General features: G+C 33.9%; 1 protein-coding gene across 1 annotated transcript in view; it reads right to left on the reverse strand.

Moving 5' to 3' along the window:
* sn (fascin domain-containing protein singed) overlaps positions 1–19894 on the reverse strand; it is a 131601-nt gene extending 111707 nt beyond the window's left edge. Inside the window, exon 1 of the mRNA XM_074140800.1 lies at positions 19714–19894. The gene's annotated coding sequence lies outside the window, so the exon portion shown is untranslated. The remainder of the gene's footprint in view (positions 1–19713) is intronic.
* Positions 19895–24345: the final 4451 nt, after the last annotated feature.

Raw genomic sequence — 24345 nt, forward strand, 5'->3', positions numbered from 1 at the left:
TGTAATATCCAGTTGGCAAGAAGACGAGTTTGTTTTTTACGAGATTTGTATTTGAACGATTCCTCGCCAATCTTGAATCCTAAGCTTAAAAATAAATATTACCTACACAATAATAATATAAATTCATCGTAACATTAAAGGATGTTCGGTTACAATAAATATGAATTTTGTATTTGACAAAGTAGGAACTACAAGAAAACAGAATTGATAAATTATTCAGCAAATAAAATTAATCCCAATAACTTCGTGGTTGAAAATTCTATGGTATGTTTTCTTCTTAGGAGAATGGACGCAACAAATAGATTGCCTCTGTAGCTAGAGTTTTTAGGACTTATCCTTGGTGTAGCTTTAATAAGAATAAGTCTCCCAATAGCAACATTTGGTAGGGCCACTTTCGACTTTTGGTGAAGCATTGCCTGTCGCGTAGATTCAGTTCATAAGATGCAGTAAAGGGTTCCAGTTTTTGAAAGAAAGAATATCTGGATGATTAGGTCTTGAGGAGAAAGATTGTTGTAACTCCAATCCGTTAGATTCTTTCGTTCTGGCCGATCTACGCCATTCTACATTTCCAGCTGAAGAAGTCGAATGAGCGCTGCCATCAACTAGGACCTATCCACTTTCGTAAGGTTCGCTGAAGAAGCAGTTTTCCTCCATATTAATTATCGTATTCCCCAGTTCTTGTACTTCTTCCCAGATGCAATGAATGCTGATCTATTCCGTTACACTGTTCTAAGGAGAAGATGCAACTTATCTTTTAAAGAAAGATATAGGGCTGTTAAGTGGACAGGATAAACAATTACATCCTGTAAACACAGCGGAAAACTCCTCCGCTTTAATGGAGAACAATTATTTGCCAAGATGATGGACAGTAGTTTTGCGTAAGCAATTGATGTGTTGAAAATGTGATTAGATCTTTCATTTTATCCGTCAAAAGAATGCATGTTTACTGTATCTCCGACCGGTTTCAGCCGTTCCTCCGTCAATTGAGAAAGATTAATCACCTTGGTGCATTAGAGATTACGACTTCACTTAAGTGATCTTCACGCTCTTTACTTGCTGAAACAACCAGTGAAGTCGAGTATAGTCAGCAAATGTTATACAGAGGGTGAACCAGTAAGTATTGTCCATAGGCCTACTGTGTGTAGTACATCTAAAGTGGAGTTCAATGACGTATTGGCCAACTTCATATTTTCCACTGTTCTTGAGTGACGTCACTTTAAAGTTTTTTTCTAAAATCATTACTTTTTTCCAATAAAAATTTTATTACTCAGAAAGTTTTAGTCCGAATTCGATTCTGATGACACGGTTAGAAAGACAGACAAATTTTCTAAAAATTGACACCATTTCGAAGCATAAGTTATTCTCCAAACAGCTTCAATCTTCCTCCGAATGCAGGAAAAATAATAGTAATCGAAATTTTTAAGAAAACTCATTAGGCCCTTATGTGATCATTATCAGACCTATGTGCTGGCACTTTTTATAAAAGTTTCCTTGTATAATGGGCTTTCTAACGATGTATTATTTTCCATGATTCCTTTTATCTTCGTATGATAAATTACGTTTGTATTACCAGAAAACGTGTTCACGAGCACTGTATAGGTGCTGCGACGTACAAAATTCAAAAGATATATTGTTAAGGCGTCGACTGCGATCAAAATTACACGGTTGCAAATCACAGATTCTGAACTCAAATTAATCACTTCTCTTTAAAGATGTCTGCGCCTAATTATAAATAATGATTCCCTTCGTATTTATTTATTTAATTTTGAGAAGATTTTGATTTTATTAAATTTTGGGGGCCCAATTTTTTTTTTTTAGGATTTTAAAGCTACCTTTATCGTTGAGCTAGTTCAGATATTAGTTTGTTGTATGATGAAGGGAGTTTGTGAAGAAGGCTACTTGTCCTTGAAGAAGGTTATTAGTTGATTTATTTACACAATTGTGCAGTGTAGGTTAGACGTCTATTGTGTTGTCCAACAGAGTTCGCTCTGAGCATCAATAAATGTTTTTTACCCAGCCGACTTCTTCTCAAATCTCAGAGGAGGTTCTCTGATCTAGACTATAAGTTAAACTATCAGCAGAAATTAAAAAACACCTAAGAGATCTTTAACTGAAATTTTATAAATAATATTGATATGTTTAACAATTTTATCTTATCTATTGATTATTACTACTTATTATTATAAGTAGTAAGTAACCTATTTAACGACTACATACCAGCTTGTTCAAGTGGCGTAGCTGGCAACGAGCTTTTAGTTGTGACTTTAGAAATAACATAAACCGCTATTAATCAATATTAAAATATATATATATATAACGCAACAACAATTAAAAACATCTCAACTAATTATATTAAAAGTTATTTTTCTCTAACAATAAAATTATTAATAATTTGTGTAATTAAAGACAAATTCTTTATCCTCTTTACTGATAACATGGTGCCCTCAGAGGGTGAGTTCAATGTACTTCATTAAGGAGATTTTTATAACTAAATGGCCTTTATAAGTAATATTAAAGTTAAAGTTACAAATTAAAGACGGGAATTTAGTAAAATGGGATGTTTAGTTGACCAGATGGAGAAACAAGGGATTTGTAAGCCACGATTTATCATAAGTCTAATCAAATCGAAATGAAATGGGAAATTAGATTGAAAGACTCGACAGTGTAGCTTAATTTTTACAATTCGATCAAAACGTAACATGTTTGTTGTTCATCTACCTGACTGTCTTTTCCTCATTTAAACTTTTAGTGCTTTTTCAATTTAAAATTTCCAATTTCATTGGCAATTAAAATTTGTTAGTGGTAATGCACGAATTCCTTGAGGTTTGTGGTTAATAAAAAATTAAGGGCTGTTTTTGGTAAAAAGGAGCTGATTTTTGAATATTTAAAGAAGTTTAACCTATTCTGATTCCAAAAAGATATATAGTCGAACCTTTCAATAACATACACTGGCGGGGGAAAGCAAAGTGGCCGCTATTTGGAGGTGGCCGTAAGAAGGAGGTAGGCGAGTTTCATAATGAAAAAATATGGGTTTTTCTCCAAACATCTATTTAAAAATTGTTTATTATTAATAGATTTAATAACGTACCTAATTGCATAATTATTTAGCTATACGATATGCATCAAGTTTTTCTTAATTATCCAAAAAAATTATCAAAAAACTACATATTATTGACTTAATTAATAACTTTTATAATAATCATCACATTTATTCGTAACAATAACAATTTATGGTAAAATTATCATCATACTATCATCTATTATTAGAAAAATGGAACAAACCTTTCGGCAAGGTGACGATGGCTCGATTTGGTTTTTGCAAAATCTTCCAACACATTTATTTTCTCTTCTAGAGTTAACCACTTTCGTTTGAGAGACATATCGGAAAAAATAATATTGTTAGTCCAAAGTAATATTGAAAAATGATTAAAATGGTACAAGATGTGTGAGCTTATATAGGAAACTTTAGGAAAAACCCAGAAAAAAACAAAAACTTGAGAGGGGATAATTATTTTGATCACCGCGTCAAACGAACTTTTAAGAATAAGGTGGTCGTTGGTGGGAGGTGAAACATATAATCCGTTCCCCAAAATCAATGCCCCGCGGTCGCTAGGTAGAGTGTCCGTTAGACGGAGGAGGTTCTTTTATATAGAAAGTGTATAGGGGTAAAACGGGGAAATCCAAAAACTGTCCGTAAATGGAGGTGGCCGCTAGTGAGAGTGTCCTTTACGGGGGGCTCGACTATAATTTCTTAAAAACTATGCAAATTTGGAAGGAACTAGCTAAAGTGAGAATATCAACGGCTCCTGGAAGAAAAGAAAAGGATATATATACAAAAATTCCTTGAGGAACTTTGATTTCTGTAAAAATTGTGAACCATAAACACGTCCATTATCACGAACTAAAAGCACGAAAATGCTGGAAATAGATGTAGAACTCTGTAGACACATAGGTTGGTTACGTGTTCACTCACAATAAAAATGGACGTTTTATTGTCCATCTTACCCATTACTGACCATGCCGTCGTACTAAAGAGAGTAGCAGGTGGTAAACACGCCTTAAAAGTGGACTAGTAATAGGAAAACTATACTTTTAGTGCTATACTATTTCACTTTGCATCATAATATATAATATTTGTGGTTGGAATGAATACTTGCACAACATTTGTTGCACCAAATAAGGACCTTAATGTACCAAGTATCTTGTATTCTTGTATTGAAAAATCTTGGCCAATACTCAAGTGACTTAATTTGAACGCAATTTATTTATTGAAATTTTCTTGAATCAATCATAAACTTGATTTATTCAAAAATAAGGCGCTACAGTTCAATCAATTTGTAATTAAATTTACATCTAATAATTTCTATTCATAATTCATAGTTATCAGATTCCTTTCAAACATGTAAATGATAACACCAGTTTTAAATAACAAATGAGAATTTTCTGCAACTTAATTTTTAATCGTTTTCTTGCTGATCGATTTATTACATCGAAAAAAGAAGGATGATTATTGCCAAGTTCAGTCATTATTTCTTACTAAGGTTATGGATCTAGTAACTAGGTTATCTTCTGGTCTTAACCTCAATAACAATTATATTTCAAAAGATTATTTTAACAAAAGTTTGGGGAAAAAAATGTAAAAAATAAATAAAGTAAGATAGAACTCGACAATAATCTTTCTTCTTTTTCCATTTTTCAAAAACTTTTAAGTCATGCTGACTAATTGAATCAGGCAAAATCAAAATCGATATTTCTCGGGAAAATCAGCACTGTTACAAAAAAAAAAAATCTCTTACTAGCTGCAAGAGAAAGAAAAGAACTGTATAACTCTGAATTACTTAAGAAGAAGCAATATAGAAGGTAACCAGTAAGACCTTGCATTTAAGGATTAATACTGTTTCTAAATGCATTTAAGGACTAAATAGCAAGCCTAGAGGAAGTGCGAGTAAAAAAGTGAGATAAAACACTTAAGGACAGATAAGAAAGTAGCCTCCACGATAGCTGTAAGCGCGTAAGGCTTACACCCAGATGCGGAGAGGGGGAGATGACGTAAACGTGATTTAAATCGATATGTGCTCGAGGGGGGATAAACAAATACAAAGAAAATAGTTAGTACCCCACGGTTAAGAGAGGATAGAGAAGGGGAAGGTTGAAACCATGGGAACTGAGAAATAAACAAAACCACAAAATAGCAGAAAAATAAGATATTCGCGGCGACAACAAAGGAAAGATTAACGAAAAATAACGCGTTCTACGAGAATTGGAATAAGGAGAGAGAGAGAGAGAAATAGAAAAAGGCGAGATGGAGAACTGTCAAACGGTACCGCCGAGAAAGGATGTTACGCGGCTTAACAATAGCTGAGCGATTAAATGGCGAAGCCCACAAAGAGTAAGGTAGATTGTGGTACTGGGTTCGATTCTCGGTCAAAGCCTTGTATTTTTGACGTGAATACGTCTTTAAATTTGCTATCATATGGAGGATAACAAAATCAGGGGATACAGTTTGGCATTATAGTTTCGAATCTATCGTCTACATCCAAAATTAAATTAGACCACTGGATAGCTAAAGGATCAAAGAATTCATTAAGATAAGCGAGGACTGTGACGCATCACGCGCGGTGGAGGGGGAAAAGCCGCCATTTTGAGATCATTTTGCTGCGTATCGAGATTTGCAGTTAGTATAACTTTTGACTCGGAGAAGCTACGATGTTCGTTTAAGTTTTAATCGTCAGCTATCGTCACAATCTATCGATTGTATATAAAACATTAGTGTAAAATAGTGACAGTGAATATAATAAGGTGTTAGAATAAAAAAGAATATTATCAAAAATATATAATGTCGCGGCCTATACGCGTCGAAAAGCCAAAACCAAATACAGAGATCGTATACGGTTGGAAAGGGCTTCTCAAGAACGATCGAATGGTAATAATAAAACACCATATGACCGAGTCAAGCTGTGCCGGGAACGTAAATGAATAAATGCGGCCGAGCGGGATCAACGACGGTGTCAGTACATCTGCAGCTGGGGCGGTTGAAATTATGCAAGTGGATGATGAAATCGCTTCTACAACAGAGTGTATAGGCATAGATTGTGTTCGATCGTCGATTATGAAGACACATTGGGCAGTAGCTAGTGCACGTTTCACTGCGACGTTTGTCAACAATCCATTCGGACATAAATATATTTTATATAAAAAATATAACCCTTTACGTAAACGTATTCACGTACATCACACGGCCGTGTCCATGACATAGCCGCAGTTTTTTTATTTACAGATTAATACGAGAAATTCATAGTAAAAGTAAGTTTTGCTAATCAAGTTGGCAGTTGCACATAAAGCTTGTCAGAAAAAAAAATAGCCGTTAATTTACTTTTATTTGTTATCCTCAGGAAAAGTGAAAGTGAGATACATAAGAACTCATGTTATCTCAAAAGAGAGGATGACCATGATTAAAAGAAATGACAATAAAAAAGTTGGTGTAGAAATTCTAGATAAAAATGAGAGGGCAAAAACTGTTATATTTCGAAAATGAGTTTGAAAAATATACTATAATTATATTCCATATGAATTAGGTATAATTAGCGATGTTAGAGAAGAGTTTCTCTAGAATAAGATATCAAGTGAGTTGTGGCAAACTGCATACAATCAACATTTCACAGGAATGTGGACTTAAAATTTTGCCAGAGTAGGTTATTTTACTGGGCCGTTGAAGTAAACAATCTTAGAGGAATGTAGCGGACTTCTCCTCTGGCTGCTGCATTTCTATTTCTATAATAATAGCTAGTACAGTAGACAGTCGATCATTTGATGGAGATTAGAAAGGAAGTAGAACAGAAGATCATTTCCTCTAGTTCTGGAACTGTAGGTTATCAAAAGGCCAGAATACTTTTACAAGAAATTTACTAAATCTTCCTCTCTCTCATTGCAAGAAAATTACCAGGAAATAATCAGAAAAGGAAATGGGACTTTTGAACTTGTGACCTTCCCTACATCCTTGGAGGTACGTGTCTCAAAAGATGTGAGTACTTTACCTGCAAGCTGGCTAATATTCAAGTACAGTTAGCTTCAGGGCTTTCTTCTTTTTTTTCTGCTTATTTAAATCTACATCAAGACTGCATAACAGTAATCTAACATCATAACTGTATTAAAGAGGTACGCAAAATGAAACGATAAAAATAAATCTTCTTTGAAACTTACACGAACTTTTATTACTTTTTATTAAAATAATAATAATTGAAATTAACAACTACAGGTGCATTTACACCTGCAACAAGAAATGCAGTAACTGAAACAATGTGCGGGGAGTTACTATCGCCCCATTGGTGGCTCTCCAATGAATCAATTCTATATGACTATCAACGGCCAAATAATGTGACGCCTAGGGTCGTCTCAGTCGACGGTTAGGATTGTCCGGAAGTGACCAAGATGGAGAAAGGTAGTCAATGAATAGGATTAGAATGTGGCGGAAAGGCGTTGAGTGAAATTTCTTTGTAACGCGCGGTGATTGTCTTAAATGAAAGGTGTGGTACTACTGTTGGCTAGGAAGTGAATGGTCCAGTTTCGAGATGTAGTAATGGAGTATTTGAATTTGTTGTTTGATAGTGTTTGGAGACGGTAACCTATAATTCAAATTCGTAAGTCATGTCGTTTAGCGTCTACAGTGATCGTCTGTCAATGAGGTCTTACCAGTAGTTAGTACAGCGTTTTTTCTTAGATCTTGCCGATTACGACGAGTAATGAATTGGTTCCATGTCAAACTACTATTCTTATAGTGTTAAGCTGGAGAATTCTCTTCTAACTACGAACGTTTGAGATATATTTCTGTGGCTTGGTGCAACAAGTGCCAATGTCAGATTTTGGTAAAAATGAGTAAAAAATCTGTTTTGATATATTAACCATCAGAATTTTTCTTGCAAGGAGTGCGGAAGTCAATTTCAAAGTAGTAACTGAGTTACTAAACCGTACTAGTGCCAATGTCAAAATTTAGCATCAATATTCCCCCCCACCAGGTAAACCAAAGAGGACGTACATTGGTAATCCTTTTTTTGACATTGGCACTTCTTGCACCAAGCCACAGATTTAATTTAAATCACTTTCCGATTAAAATATTTCAAGTAAAATTTGTAGAATTATTTTGTATTTGTAGATTTATTTTGTATTTGTAGATTTATTTTGTATTTGTAGATTTATTTTGTATTTGTAGATTTATTTTGTATTTGTAGATTTATTTTGTATTTGTAGATCTATTTTGTATTTATAACTTTATTTTGTATTTGTAGATTTATTTTGTATTTGTAGATCTATTTTGTATTTATAACTTTATTTTGTATTTGTAGATTTATTTTGTATTTGTAGATTATGATTTTATTTATCACAACACAAATTCAGTTTCTCCTAGAAGTGCCCTTAATTAAAATTCCCAAAAAAATTTTGTTGTTTTTTTTTAGCCTGTTGAATTTATGGCAGACAAGTGCCTTGAATTATGGTAAGTAAACCTGTTTAGCTGAATTATTATTAAATATTACTATTTAAGAATCTAATAATTACTATTAAAATAACAGTAAGTATTAAAGAGTTTACATCAGATGTTTTTTTGGTACGCACTTCAACTTCCCAAGGATATTTCTCAATGCACTGACGGCTACAGGACAGTCTTGTTTCCTTACAAACTGTCTATCACCAAACTAAAGAACTGTCCGATTAACACTCATTCTCAGGAATGTTGAGGTTCTTAGTTAGAGAACATCTATTAGAAAGATGCACGACTGGATTTAAACTTCCGTCTTATCTATTGCGCTCCCATGAAATCCATTATGGCTTCGACCCACATAATTCTTGCAGCCCAATATATCTAGTCATTTCTAGCTCTGTCATACCAGTGTCAGTAACTGTTATTCCTTACAATCTGCTACATAAACAAGATGGAATCCTCACACTAAAATCAGGCAATCCGAAGATATATGATTTTTTTGAGATCCAGAAATGTCCACGAGAGGTTCTTCCACGGTTATCTTTGAAAAATTGTGCAATTATTACATAAATTTAGATCAATAACAATATTTAGAACATTTTCTTAGGAAAAATATAGGCGTTCTGAAGAACAGGATATAATAGATCTCCTTGAATTATTTTTTAAAAGTTTAATTTGTGACAAAATTACCTGTGTAATTGTTACACAAATTTGGAGAAATTCAATGGAGCAGAAGTTCCAAATTTACTAAATATTTGTTCTTTCTGCCTTCTATCTATATAAATTCCGAATTAAAAGGTAATTCCATTAAATAAAACCAGACTACCAAAGGAAATGATTATTAACAAAAAAAAAAAGAAAATTATATATAAACATATTTTGTTACAATCTGGACTTCCGGTACATATTTTGTTTTTTAATGAATAGAACCAGAACGATTCTGTTGATTTCCGCTGGCTATAAAGGAAGTTAATTAACGAGCATTCGATTTCTCTATCATTTATTCTAAAAATTATAGGAGAAGTGAAAATAAGCCGGAAACGAAGTTAAAAAAAAATATTTTACCCGACTTTTTTTTTAAAAAAAAAAATATTTTAGATCGATTAGTAACTTTACTGATCGATTTTTTCAATATTTTACGGATTATTTTTTATTTATTGCAAAGGAAAAGATGAATTTTTTGAAGGTTGTAAGTGTAAACATTCCTTCTAAACTTCTTAAAAGTTATAGAAAAAACTGTTAAACGTTTATAAGAATGTACTGAGGTGATTTTTCAACTTCGGGAAGAGAAAAAAATCACAAGGACTCAAGTCAGGCGAATAAGGAGGCTGAGGAGCCACAGGAATGTTTTTACTGGCCAAAAACTCTGGTTTATTGAAATTGCAAGGATGGCGAAGTCAAAGATCAAATGCGTGCTGATTTGTTTTTTCGATATCCACGGAATCGTCCACAAAGAGTTTCTACCTCAAGGTCAAACGGTTAATCAACACTTTTACTGAGAGATGATATCTATTAAGACAGACTGTTCACAGCCTTATTGTCAATGAACGCAAAATCATAGTGTTGTTATTTTTAGCATTCGGACCGAACAAAATGAATAACGAAAAAAACTGAGGCTGTGTCATGGACACGGCCGTGTGTTGTACGTGAATACGTTTACGTAACAGGTCATATTTTTTATATAAAATATATTTATGTCAGAATGGATTGTTGACAAACGTCGCAGTGAAACGTGCACTAGCTACTGCCCAATGTGTCTTCATAATCGACGATCGAACACAATCTATGCCTATACACTCTGTTGTAGAAGCGATTTCATCATCCACTTGCATAATTTCAACCGCCCCAGCTGCAGATGTACTGACACCGTCGTTGATCCCGCTCGGCCGCATTTATTCATTTACGTTCCCGGCACAGCTTGACTCGGTCATATGGTGTTTTATTATTAACATTCGATTGTTCTTGAGAAGCCTTTTCCAACCGTATACGATCTCTGTATTTGGTTTTGGCTTTTCGACGCGTATAGGCCGCGACATTATATATTTTTGATAATATTCTTTTTTATTCTAACACCTTATTATATTCACTGTCACTATTTTACACTAATGTTTTATATACAATCGATAGATTCTGACGACAGCTGACGATTAAAACTTAAACGAAGATCGTAGCTTCTCCGAGTCAAAAGTTATACAAATTGCAAATCTCGATACGCAGCAAAATGATCTCAAAATGGCGGCGCTTCCCCTCCACCGCGCCCGATGCGTCACAGTCCTCGCTTATCGTAATGAATTCTTTGATCCTTTCTACCTCAAGGTCAACCGGTTAATCAACACTTTTACTGAGAGATGATATCTATTAAGACAGACTGCTTCCTTTCAATGGAAATGTATGAAAATAGCCTTCAAAAAACATTAATCAGGAAACAGGGCAACTAACGTTCCTGAAGGGAAATGAGATTGTAACACTCTTGTGAGAAATTCAGCCGAAGTGTTAGAAAGAAAGATTAAGTGTGCCATCCATTGCCAAACATTTCAGCCAACATCAGCTTACACAATCAGTAGAGTAAGAAATGCAACTCTAAGCACCCCTTATTTCAGGGTGATTCACTGGAAATAAGAGACTATTTCTCTTCCCTTCTCTGGGGAAATAAGTTATCCACAAATGGTGTTGCAATTCCTCTGCCCATTCCTACCATGCATCTGTTGCCAGCAATTGCAGCGAGGGTGCAAAAGAAAGTGGACAGCTCTTAAATTCTTCACACTGTTTATTGACACCCTACAGGAGGGTAGGTTTTATTCTTATTTGTTTATTTGAGAGAAAATTTAATCATAAATTCAAGAAAGTTGAAATCGCTGCTAACGATGAGATTGTTTTTATGCAAATGATGGCTCGAATAGTAAAAGGAAAGTCTCGGTGAAAAATCAATTTGGGTACACGAGGTGTGGCTATTAAATAACGAGATTGATGCTGCTACAGAAAAACTATACATACGCCAAATCCTAACGACCGACAGCTGTGCAGCGTAAAGCCTTCTCTTTCGATTGCAGCGTCTCAAGTGTTTGTAGAGAAATCTGTCTGACCGGGACCGTCATTTGTGTAAGAGGTGTTAGTTTCGTTTTGCCGAAAACATTATACCACACATGTAGTAGAGCAACGAATTGTCGTGAAATTTCACATCAAAACTTTATAAAAACCGCTACTGAAACTTATCTTTTATTAAAAGAAGTTTATGGCGATGAATGTTTATCACGTGCGCAAGTTTTTGAGTGGTTCAAGCGTTTCCAAGATGGCCGAGAAGACGTCGGAGATGATGACCGCCCGGGTCGCCCTTCCACGTCCAAAACGGATGAAAATATCGATTATAATTAATCAACATTACTAAGGTGAGGTGCTTGCTCTACTCCGTGAAAGAGTAAGGAAAAAACGACCCGATTTGTGGAAGAACAAGTCACGGGGTTCTCCATCAAGATAACGCGCCGGCTCACATTGCATTGTCCGACGCTAGACGTTTCTAGCCAAGTACAACATCCCAGTTTTAGGCCTGACCTGGCAGCCCCATATGACTTTTATCTGTTCCCCCGAAATCAAATCTGCATTAAAAGGATCACGATTTCAGTCCGTTGAAGCTGTGAAAGAAGAAGCGGCACGCGTCATGCAGGAGCTCAGAGAAAAAGACTTCCAGCACTGTTTCGAACAATGGTAAATTCGCATGGAGCGTTGTAGAGATGGGGGAGGAGTGTATATTGAAGGTGATAATAACTAAATATTTACAAATTTAAAATAAAATGTTTCATAGCAATAGACTCGTTGGATGGACAGTGTTGTCTCTAACGACAGTACACTGACCGAAGACTGACAGTTCTAATAACCTCATACGAGGGTCGTTTGAAAAGTCCGTGCAAAAATAAAAACTACTTAATTTTTTGGGGTAAACCTTTTTTTTTTTTTCAACATAGTCTCCTTTTAGGCTTATACACTTCGTCCAACGCTGCTCTAGTTTGTTGATCCCTTCCGAATAATAGGATTTGTCCAAGTCTGAAAAATAGCTATTCGTTTCTGCAATCACCTCCTCGTTTGAATAAAATCTTTTTCCCGCCAGCCATTTCTTCATATTGGGGAACAAATAGTAGTCCGAGGGAGCCAAGTCTGGAGAATAGGGGGGATGTGAAACGAGTTGGAACCCTATTTCCATTAATTTTGCGACCACAACTGCTGAGGTGTGAGCTGGTGCGTTGTCGTGATGGAAAAGGACTTTTTTGTGGGCCAATCGTGGGCGTTTTTCTTGCAGCTCGGTTTTCAAACGGTCCAATAACGATGAATAATATGCACCTGTAATAGTTTTACCCTTTTCCAGATAGTCGATGAGGATTATTCCTTGCGAATCCCAAAAGACAGTCACCATAATCTTTCCGGCCGAAGGAACGGTCTTCGCCTTTTTTGGCGCAGATTCCCCCTTGGTAACCCATTGTTTAGATTGTTCTTTGGTCTCAGGAGTGTAGTGATGTATCCATGTTTCATGCACAGTGACGAAACGACGCTTAAAGTCCTGCGGATTCTTCTGGAACAGCTGCAAACCGTCCTTGCAACACTTCACACGATTTCGTTTTTGGTCAAGCGTGAGCAATCGCGGCATCCATCTTGCGGATAGCTTTGTCATGTCCAAATGTTGATGCAAAATATTATGTACCCGTTCATTCGAGATGCCCACAGCACTAGCAATCTCACGCACCTTCACTCTTCTGTCATCCATCACCATATCATGGATTTTATCAATGAATTCTGGAGTAGTAACCTCAACAGGGCGTCCAGAACGTTCAGCATCACTTGTGCCCATATGGCCACTCTGAAAATTTTGAATCCACTTATAAACTGTTCTATTCGAAGGTGCTGAGTCACCATAATGTTTATCAAGCTTCTCTTTAGTCTCCTGAGGCGTTTTGCCTTTCATAAAGTAGTGTTTAATCAACACACGAAATTCTTTTCGTCCATTTTTTGAAAATCACTCGACTTCCTCGATTCAAACGAATGCCAAACACAAAGAAATAGACCGATCTGGCTGAAACTTGGTGTGTGTTCTTCCAAGAGATGCTACTAACTAAACATAACCTCGATACGCGCCAGTGGTGCTATCTCTCTGACTTTGCACGGACTTTTCAAACGACCCTCGTATGTTGTCGCACTTTAAATTGAAAAAGAAAAATAAATTAGCAAATATAGAATTAAATTTAAAGAAAATCAGAAGATCAGCTGTGACCATTTATTTGTAATAATAGATTTCTCAGTTTTGTGAGACAACTTTAAATAGTGATTAAGAACGTGTAAATCAACAACTTTTACTGCAAACAACTATTGCGTTAAATTCGATTAAGTGACTTTAAGTACCTTTAAAGTGATTATATAAAATAAAGTAAATCACTTTTAAGTCCAAAATTTTAAGTTTCAAGAAAAATTTAAGTTGGTAAACCTGGGTAAGAGAAGGTTATTTTAATATTGACGGCCAAAAACCAAATCTAGGTCTCACAAATATTAAAATATTAATATCATATTTGAGTAATACAAATTCTCTCTTTATGAAGGTAAATTTTTTGGGCAAAAAGTGGAAATTATATTTCAAAATCTGCAAGATTGCAATTAAATCATGCAGGAGATAAAAGTGAAAGTGACATTCAATGAATTCGCACAAATAAAATATCAATTACAACTAGTTTAGACTTGTATTATTCATTTAAACATAGTCGTTAACTAAGTTTTCTATGGCAAGTACAAGATCTTGTAAGTTACAAGCGCAGCAGTTACAATTATCAATGCAACCAATAACTCGATATAACCATTTGTGGAGAAATAAATAAGTGATTCATAATAGATAGTAAATGAGAATTGGAGCCCCTTTCTATCAAGTCACTTTTACCAACCTCTACTTTCGCAAATGGTGCTCCTAAGTGGAAATCTTGTTCGAACGAGAGGATATTATGTTGTTGTAGTTAGAAGACCGGTTGGATGTTCTACACAAGGTAACCGCAGTGACATTGCCCTAGATTAGATTGGTAGTAAAGTTGTACAGCAAGTTACAGCTACCTCTGGGCCGTTCAGTGACCTGGTTATCTATGACAAGAATCTTCTTAACTACAGTTCGGAATCTTACAATATTGTTCTCATGTTTTACTAACTTTTTTACTAAATTATTTCTGCATTATTTTAAAAAAGTCTTTTTAATTTCCACGCTAAAAAATGTGGTACTACTGTTCTCAAGATAATGAAAAAAATGTTTCTTCAGACTATACTTGAATCATATTTAATTATATACAGTCGAGCCTCCCATAAAGGACACTCTCACTAGCGACCACCTCCATTTAAGGACAGTTTTTGGATTTCCCCGTTTTACCCCTGTATACACTTTCTATATAAAAGAACCTCCGCCTAACCGTCACTGTCTACATAGCGACCGCGGACATTGATTTTGGGGAACGGATTATATGTTTCACCTCCCACCAACGACCACCTTATTATTAAAAGTCCGTTTGACGCGGTGATCTAAATAATTATCCCCTCTCAAGTTTTTGTTTTTTTCTGGGTTTTTCCTAAAGTTTCCTATATAAGCTCCATACATCTTGTACCATTTTAATCATTTTTCAATATTACTGAATTTTTTTGGATAATTAAGAAAAATTTGATGCATACCATATAGCTAAATAATTATGCAATTATGCTCGTTTTTAAATCTATTAATAATAAACAATTTTTAAATAGATGTTTGGAAAAAAAACCCATATTTTTTCATTATGAAACTTGCCTGCCTCCTTCTAACGACCACCTCCAAACAGCGGCCACTTTGCCTTCCCCCGTCAGGGTCCATTTATTGAGAGGTTCGACTGTACTAAACATTGCGCAGTTTGTAATACCATACATTATTCTAATAATGTAATATTACAGAAAAAAGCCTCCCTCAACCTCCTGAGAACTATAATATAACGATTTTTATCTAGCAAATTAAAAAAAAGAAAAAGATATAAATCAGTGTATGTAAGATATTTACGAAGTTGACAGAAAATGCTTGTAACCATTTTCCACAAAGTGAGAGATTTAATGACTAAAAAGGCTATTATTATTATTTCAGAGTTTTTTTGCAACCTATCAAACACTAATCAACCCATTTCTACACCTGGAAGCTATTAAAATAGATTTACGAGGTCTGTAAATTAAGTAATGAGACTGATTTTTTTAAAAAATTTTATTCAAAAAAAATTACAATTCTATATTGTCACCTTCAAAATAACTTCCTTCTGAAGCCACACAGCGCAGGAGACGTTTCTTCCACTCCTCATAGCAGTGCTTGAACTCCGATACTGGAATAACCTTCAGCTGGTCGGTTACAGCCGTTTGAATGTTTTCGACTGTCCCAAAATGAGTTCCCTTGAGGTGATTTTTCAACTTCAGGAAGAGAAAAATGTCACAAGGAGGCTGAGGAGCCACAGGAATGTTTTTACTGGCCAAAAATCGTTTATTGAAATTGCTGTGTGACAAGGAGCATTATCGTGATGCAACACCCACTTGTTCTTGATGTTTGGTCTCACACGAATGACCCTTTTTCGAAGTTTTTCGAAGAACCTCTCGGTAAAAGTGTTGATTGACCGTTTGACCTTGAGGTAGAAACTCTTTCTGGATGATTCCGTGGATAACCCAAATCAAACATCAAGAACAAGTGGGGTGTTGCATCACGATATTGCTCCTTGTCTCACAGCAATTTCAATAAACCAGACTTTTTGGCCAATAAAAACATTCCTGTGGCTCCTCAGCCTCCTTATTCGCCTGAATTGAGTCCTTGTGACTTTTATTCTCTACCCGAAGTTGAAAAATCACCTCAAGGGAACTCATTTTGGGGCAGCCGAAAACATTCAAACGGCTGTAACCGACCAGCTGAAGGCTATTCCAGTATCGGAGTTCGAGCACTGCTAAGAGGAGTGGAAGAAACGTCTCTAGCGCTGTGTGGCTTCAGAAGGAAGTTATTTTGAAGGTGACAATATAGAATTGTAATTCTTTTTGAATAAATTTTTTTTTAAAAAAATCAGTCTCATTACTTAATTTACAGACCTCGTCTAACAAATAAATTACTTTCAAAATCATCCATTATCACAGAATTAAGCAGCGAAACAACCAGCCAAATTTAGAACATTTAAAAATAAAACGAACAAATAAACAATTTGAATGGATGCAAGAAGTGCAGCTTCCAAGAAAACAGATGTGATTAGGGTGGAAACAGAACTCTTGGTGTCTATTTAAAGAGACTTTACCACTAGCACGCTCTGGAGAATTAGAATGGTTTGAAAGGAGCCCCCTTTAAACCACTCTGTACCCATTATTAAACTGTATGCAGTCGAATTTATAGTCGGAACAACTGTCCAATAATAACATCTAAATTAACCAATTACAAGCAGGATAGAAACATTTTATTTATTTGTAGCGAGGACAAAACTAGAGAAAAAAAGTAGTATTAAAAAAATAAATAATAAAAATCTACTGCCTAGATTCTTGAAAAGTCTAGTACTTTTTAATAGTTCTAGTATTTCTGTAAGTGGTAAGGATTACAAAGTATATGCCAGAAAGAGCACCAGTAGTGCGAGGGGCACTACTTATATTTTGAGCCTTGGCAACACTGAGTGTTGTCAGGTGCTATCTGACGACACCACTTGAAAGTTTGACATTTTTGATCATAACCTTCTTCAGAACGTTTTGTTATTTGAGCCGTGATTTGTGTTGTTTACAGTCACTTGAAAATTGTGTCTCAGCGAAAAAATGGATTATCAAGACAGGAGTGCATCGATCAACTTACTTCCACTTTTTGGCGATAAAGCCCCATCCTTTGCCACTGTGAATCGCTGGTATAACGAATTCAATCGTGGTCGTCGTTCGCTTACCGACGAAAGTCGTGAAGGTCGTCCAAAATCAGTTGTTGTGTCAGAAAACATTGATGCTGTGCAAAAACTAATAATGCAAGATCGTCATGTGACATACTGTATAGATTGAGGCAACCTTAGGCATTAGTTCCACCAGCATATATAAAATATTGCATGATCATTTAGCCGTGAAAAAGGTTGGATCCCACATAATCTGAAAAAATCTCAAAAAGGATGCTCGTGTCGATTGGTGCAAACAAATGCTTAAGAAATACAATGGCGGTGCTTCAAAAGACGTGTATAAGATTGTAACAGGTGACGAATCATGGATATATGCGTATGAGCCGGAAACTAAACAGCAGTCGACTGTATGGGTGTTACAAGATGAACCAAATCCAACAAAAGTTGTTCGCGCTCGAAGCACTTCGAAACAAATGGTCGCCTGTCTTTTTCGGAAAAACTGGTCAAGTGGCAACAGTGCCTTTAGAGGAACGTAGAACGGTACACACAACCATTTGTTTGCCGGAAGTATTCGATGAAATAAGGAAAACAAACAAACGCCGCCGGATCATTCTTCATCAAGACAATGCCAGCTGTCACAACCGACTATTTGAGCACTCAAAAAATCGAATTAATGAGTCATCCGCCGTACAGTCCTGATTTGGCACCAAATGACTTCATTTTGTTTCCGAATGTCAAGAATAAATTACGTGGACAACGATTTTCGTCGGCAGAAGAAGCCGTTGATGCATTCATAAACCATGTTCTGGAGGTGTCTCAAGCGGAATGAAAAAAAATGCTTTGACAAGTTGTCCTAACGCATGCAGAAGTGTATAGATCATCAAGGAGAATATTTTGAAAAACAATAAAGTCATTTTCAATGACAAATTACTGTTTTTCTATTATTAGGCTCAAAATATAAATAGAGCCCCCTCGTATGCATAGGAATCTTTCGTCAAAAAGAATAAAAATTAGAAAAATTGCACTGTGCAGCCAGCATCTTTGGAAAACCATGGTCTTTGAAAGCATTCTGCGAAATAGTTTATAATAAATTTTGAAAATTTTTTCAAGATGTTGGATAATATCGTTAATTTCTTCCATATCTCAGAAAACCATAGAAATTTAGACGTAAATAAATAGATCCGAAGTAAAAAATAAAAATAGAAAAGGTACAATGATTTTGCCGAAACAATAATATTCGAAGCGCCAACTGTTTGTTTCGTCTTTGAGATAGTTTGTTTTCAAAACACACTTCATACATCTTAAATACGTTTAAGACAAAGTAAAAAACAATAAGAAAATAAAAGAATTAGCATTTCATTAGACTAGGAAAAAGAATTGGCATTAGATTTATTAGTAAACACGAATATGCTACTATACGGGATGTTTAGTCTGGAGTCTGTCCGAGACCTTGGTATTGAACTCTTGTCTTGTTCACGGGGGATGAGGTCAAGGTGTATATATATATATATATATATATATATATATATATATATATATATATATATATAGGGGGAGCGAGACTAAAATACTACTACCACGGCTACACTACAATCTCCCCCTCAGTAGGGGAAAGAGAGCTTTCTGTTTCCACGGTGTAAAACACTTCGGGGCCACACCCACCCGTCCAGAACATTGCCTAGACTTATGTGGCATACACATCGGAAACACTTGAGAGAACATAACATTATTTATCTCCAAGTAATTGGTTGAATTGTACCCATAAGTATGGACTATGTTCTACATTTAACGTTAATGAAGTTCATTATTAATTAAAATAACTGAAACAACAAAAAAATAATGAAACAAAAAGATAATTTGTTTTAAAGATTGCGTTTCTGCAAAGGATGTTCTTAAACAAATCCTATGTTTAACGAATATAAAAACTCATGGTTACCAATAGGACTTAAAAAGTTTAGCTTCTAAAAATTAATATGTACCAAGAAAAATGAATTGATTGATCACAGACTCAATTGAAGAAATAAACAAAACACGAGTATTCTCTCAAAATCTGCACAAATTTGGCTTAGTTCAATTCTTTGGTCAACAGCGTCCGAGACTTGGCCGAATACACTACAGTTGCATTCACCAATCAGTTTAAACTGAATCACTTAGTTAACTAACAAAAAGGCTTATCTAAATTTACTAATTCAATCATCTAAACATAACATACTAATTTTGAAATGAAATAATGCCAATACATTAGCAAACCAATAATTCTAAGTATGGATATGTATCCAAAGCATGAGCACGCCGGATAATATTAATCACTCTGACAATGCTACTAAACTTGAATAAAAAAAAAAAAAAAAAAAAAAAAAAAAAAAAACTAAAATAGTTACTCACTTATTTGATAAGAGCTGCTGGTGAAAAGTAAAAAAAAAAATGTCTGGATCGTTGAAAATAAGAAGTAATTTCAACAAAAGATTAGTCCTTTAATAATGCGAGTATCCCCCAACTCTGTACAACCTACGACAACCTAGGCAAATGCACACTGACTGAAGTTTACCGCCTGGATACACAGTCTAGTGTACCTTTCTTTACCCCACCACTGGAAGCAGCAGTGCTGCCAACTCTCGTCCATACAAGGAAACTCCCCCGCAATAAAAAGGGAGGTAATGTTTTATAGGAAAACTACGAGTTATGCTGCATTTTTTTTTTTTTGTAACATTGTAATAATGCATTCGTTTAATACTCAACTACTTGATAAGAAATATTATGAAACAAAAAGCACATTAATTGGTTTCAATTTTCGTTTAATACCTTTTACTTCTTAGTTTGTTTCTAAATAGTGAGGGGGGCTTTAAATCTTGAAATTCATTAAAACAACAATTTGTCTCCATCCAATCTACTTCTTACAATTTTAAGTATTTATTAATCGCTTTCATCTGACAAGATTCAAAATTACTAAAGAATTTGGAAATTTATAGAATTTTGTTTAGGTTCTTTTAATAAGACATTTCGCGAGTGTTTCTCTGGGTAAGCTTTGAATGGAATTCCAATTTTCAAAGTCGGAAAATAAATGTTAAATATACACCAGTGGTTTTTTGTGTGAGTGAGAAAGAGAGTATATGATCAAGGTGGCATCAAGGGAACTATTTTGAAACAAAATTTACAGTAAGATTATTTTAAGAAAACCCGAGAAGCATAACCTTTTTTGCCAACAAAGAAGGTTCAATTTCGTTTAAATTACTTTCTATCTGTTCGCCTATTTTTTTCAGGCATCAATTAATTATCGAGGAACTCGAGCAGCAAATGCACATATTTTATTGTAGTTTTTTTTTTTTTTTTTAAACAAATAAAAAGTAACTCTGTATTGCGGGATTCGAACTGGTGATCTCTCACTTAACAAGCCACACTCTTACCCACTAGACCAACTAGACAAATTTTTTATTCGGATTACTGAGATGTGTTTTCTGCCTTTTGACATTCAATGTGTTTCAAGGATTGCCCATGTACGGTACTAGATTTATTGTGAAACTTCATTGAATTTATAATATAATATATATATGTATAATAAATGTTTTATTCCATAAAGCTTTCAATTATTTTTCATAAAACGATACGACTTTCTTTACAATATAGCTAAAATTACATAGTCTTATTGTTAAATTCTAATCGCTTCAATGTTATTCTATATTAAATTCCCTAATGATAGCAGAATATTCAGAAAAACGACCATATCATTTTTTGAAACTAAATTTCTTAATAAAGAACAACTAAAAATTCTTTATATCGACAGTACTAACGATTTTTTTAAGAACATTAATTATTTATATCGTTCATTAAAAAGAAAACTCCCTTATTTATTTATTTTTAATTTAAATCAAATTGGATAAAGTTTATTTACATAAAACTAATAAAATTATAAGTTTGCTAAATTAAATAACGGAATTAACTTGTAAGCGAAGCATACAGATTATTACTTGTTACATTCTACTGTAAATTAGTTGTTAATTTAAAAATAACTTATTCAAAATTACTTGCACTCCAAACGATGCATAACTATTCAAATACGTTCTTAAATTAGATTAAAGTGAGAAGTTTAGTGACATTTTAATCAGTGAAATTACTGTGTTAATTAAGATAAAACTCTATTCTCATCAGTTCTACTTTGCCACTTCTTAATTAAAGACAAAATATTAATCATAATAAAAATAAATAAGAAAACTTTAAATTATAGATTTAATTATTATGTGGACGATGGAATCTTTAGTTTGTATTTAGAGAATATTGGTTTCTCCTATTGCGTAATATCTTTGATTTCGCATGATTATCGCATCCCTGACCGGTTTTCGACTTTCCCGTTTCGCATTACACTTGCTGATTAAGTGACGCAAGTTAACTCTCAAAAGTATGAAACCGGTCAGGTGTACAATAAGCATGCTACTATGACTGATAAAAGTCGAAGACAAAACCTTATTCTGAGACCATCAGATGGCTCTTAAAGAAAACGTAAATTTCCATCTTTTTGCGATTTTCCTTTTAGAGTTACTGAGGATGAATATTGATACACACTCAAAGAGATAGTCGCATACCTTTTTTTGAACTCTAAGGACAACACAATAAATGTTTTCGGTGAAATCTCAAAATCGAAACGCTGAGGAAATTTCTCCTTAATGATTAATTATCTTCAAATTTTCCTAAATATTTCCTTTGTTTACGTTTAGGAGATCACTTATCCCAAATACCTAAACACCTCATTTAGTAACTAACCATTAAATCAAACCCAAGAAGGTAATAAACTGTTGGACCGTCGATCGCAGAGAGATCTAGCGGCACATAGAAAAAACTTACAATACTATCTATAGCTTCTTTTTTTTTTAATTATAATCATTAAGAAAATGAGATGAAAGTTTAATGACGCCATATAACTAATTAGAGGACGTAGATACCGCCATAAAATGAGGATCTAAGCATTGTATTATAATGCACAAGTGGGTTGGGACGTGAGGTTATACTTAAAACGTACGTTAAATTTATCTGATTTTTATACAATTAAGGCTTTCCCTTTATTTCATTAAAACTTCTCATTGAACGGCATAAATTTCCACAGGTAGCTTTAATAGCAATTAATCTTAATTAAGGAAAACTTCTGTCTAACGTTGAGATTTATTTAAACAGCTTATTCATACTAATTTAATCAGACCTAGTTGGACCTAGTTTGTAAGCTTGTTTTATGATTTTATTATTATTTTTTAATCCATTTGAAAACCCAAATTAGGTCAGTGCAGTTCTTATTCACTCACCATGCATTCATACTAAATCAAACTGTAACCAAAGAGTATTATTACCGACTAAATTCTCAGGAAAACAACGAAAACTATACCCATGTGAAGGCAAGGACTTAAATGCATCTATAAAATAATTGTAGATAATTTCACGGCCTCTTTATAATGACAAAAAATAAATAATAATATCATGCAACCTTAAATAAAAGGTACCTTTATATTATATAGTATCATTGAATTGTAAAGTGCAGAATGTATGTATTTGGTTTTGAGGTTGCGTTATATTCAGGAAGTACACTTATATGGAATGAAGTTCAAGCGTATAAAATAAGTATCTAACTCCTTAAGTGATATGCTAAAATGTCATGAGAACTAGACATACTTAAAAAGTATTTTAATCTTTTGTTTTCAATTCTCAGCAACAGCTTTTTTTTTATATCTTTGCCATATTTCTCATAGTTTTCCTTATTCTGGAATAAATGGCAGACAAGTTTAAATATTATCTTTTGATTCCGCGGTTACAGAACTACTAATGAGTAAAAATTTATTGTGATTACCCTAAATATTTTTCAGAAAATATCTGTTTTTCCTGAATCTCAATCAATCAATCAATCTTTTTATTGTTTTTAAGATAATTTCTTGCAACAAGGGTTGAGTCAATTTACAAGATGTTAATAGTAATTACAAAAAGACGAGATAATATAATAATAATAATAATAACAAATAATTATAAAATAAACTTACTCTGTTTGATATGATTCAGAAAATAGATAAATAGTGTTTTTTTTTTGTTTATTTCGACCGTTGTTGATGGATGATTTTTAGGGAATATCGAGGTGCGGTCATCAATAAATACAACTTTTTTGCTTTATACCAACGTTTCGGTAATTTTTTACTACCTTCTTCAGGGTATTATAAAAAAGTTTGTGAAGTTTAATGTAGAGCTAAATTGATATCAACAGTTATGATGATATAGCTATAAATTAAACTTCACAAACTTTTTTATAATACCCTGAAGAAGGTAGTAAAAAATTACCGAAACGTTGGTATAAAGCAAAAAAGTTGTATTTATTGATGACCGCACCTCGATATTCCCTAAAAATCATAAATAGTAGTAATAATAATAGATAAAAATAAATGGTAGTAATAATAACTAAACACAATCATTTACCTCGAAACAAACCAAAATGGCGAGAAAAATGTGGTATAAAATAAAATCAGATTGAACTGCTACTAACTTCCCAAAAAGTTTTTCAACTTTAAAGATTTCTGAAGTCATAGAAATATGTTATTCAATTTATAATAAGTAAGGAACGGATTTTTATGTATTTAAAAATGCCAAATATTTAATTAAAATATGCATTTATTTTCGTCAATTATGTGGAAAATATGTGATTTTCTTAAAATATTTTCTGGAATATTTAAGTAAAATGGACATTTTTTTTTATGAAAATGGATTTTTTTTTGGGGCAAGTTATAATTATTTATACAAGAAAAGAACATTTTTACAATTTATAATAATTTATTAGGAACAAAATAATTTGTTTTTACAAGTTATAATGATTTATACACAAAGAACATTTTTACTATTTATAAAAAGATGTGTTAAATTTTCAATTTTGAAAACTTCACTCTTCGAAATTGTTTGCAACCACATGAAATTTCAAATGTTGGAACGTAAAGTGACGACGATCTGGGCGTAAGATGGACTTGTAACGACTAAAAGATCGTTACAGATCTTATAGGT

This window comes from Rhodnius prolixus, unplaced genomic scaffold, assembly GCF_049639745.1.
Source record: "Rhodnius prolixus isolate KJV_2025 unplaced genomic scaffold, Rpr scaffold_6, whole genome shotgun sequence".
NCBI classification, from domain to species: domain Eukaryota; kingdom Metazoa; phylum Arthropoda; class Insecta; order Hemiptera; family Reduviidae; genus Rhodnius; species Rhodnius prolixus.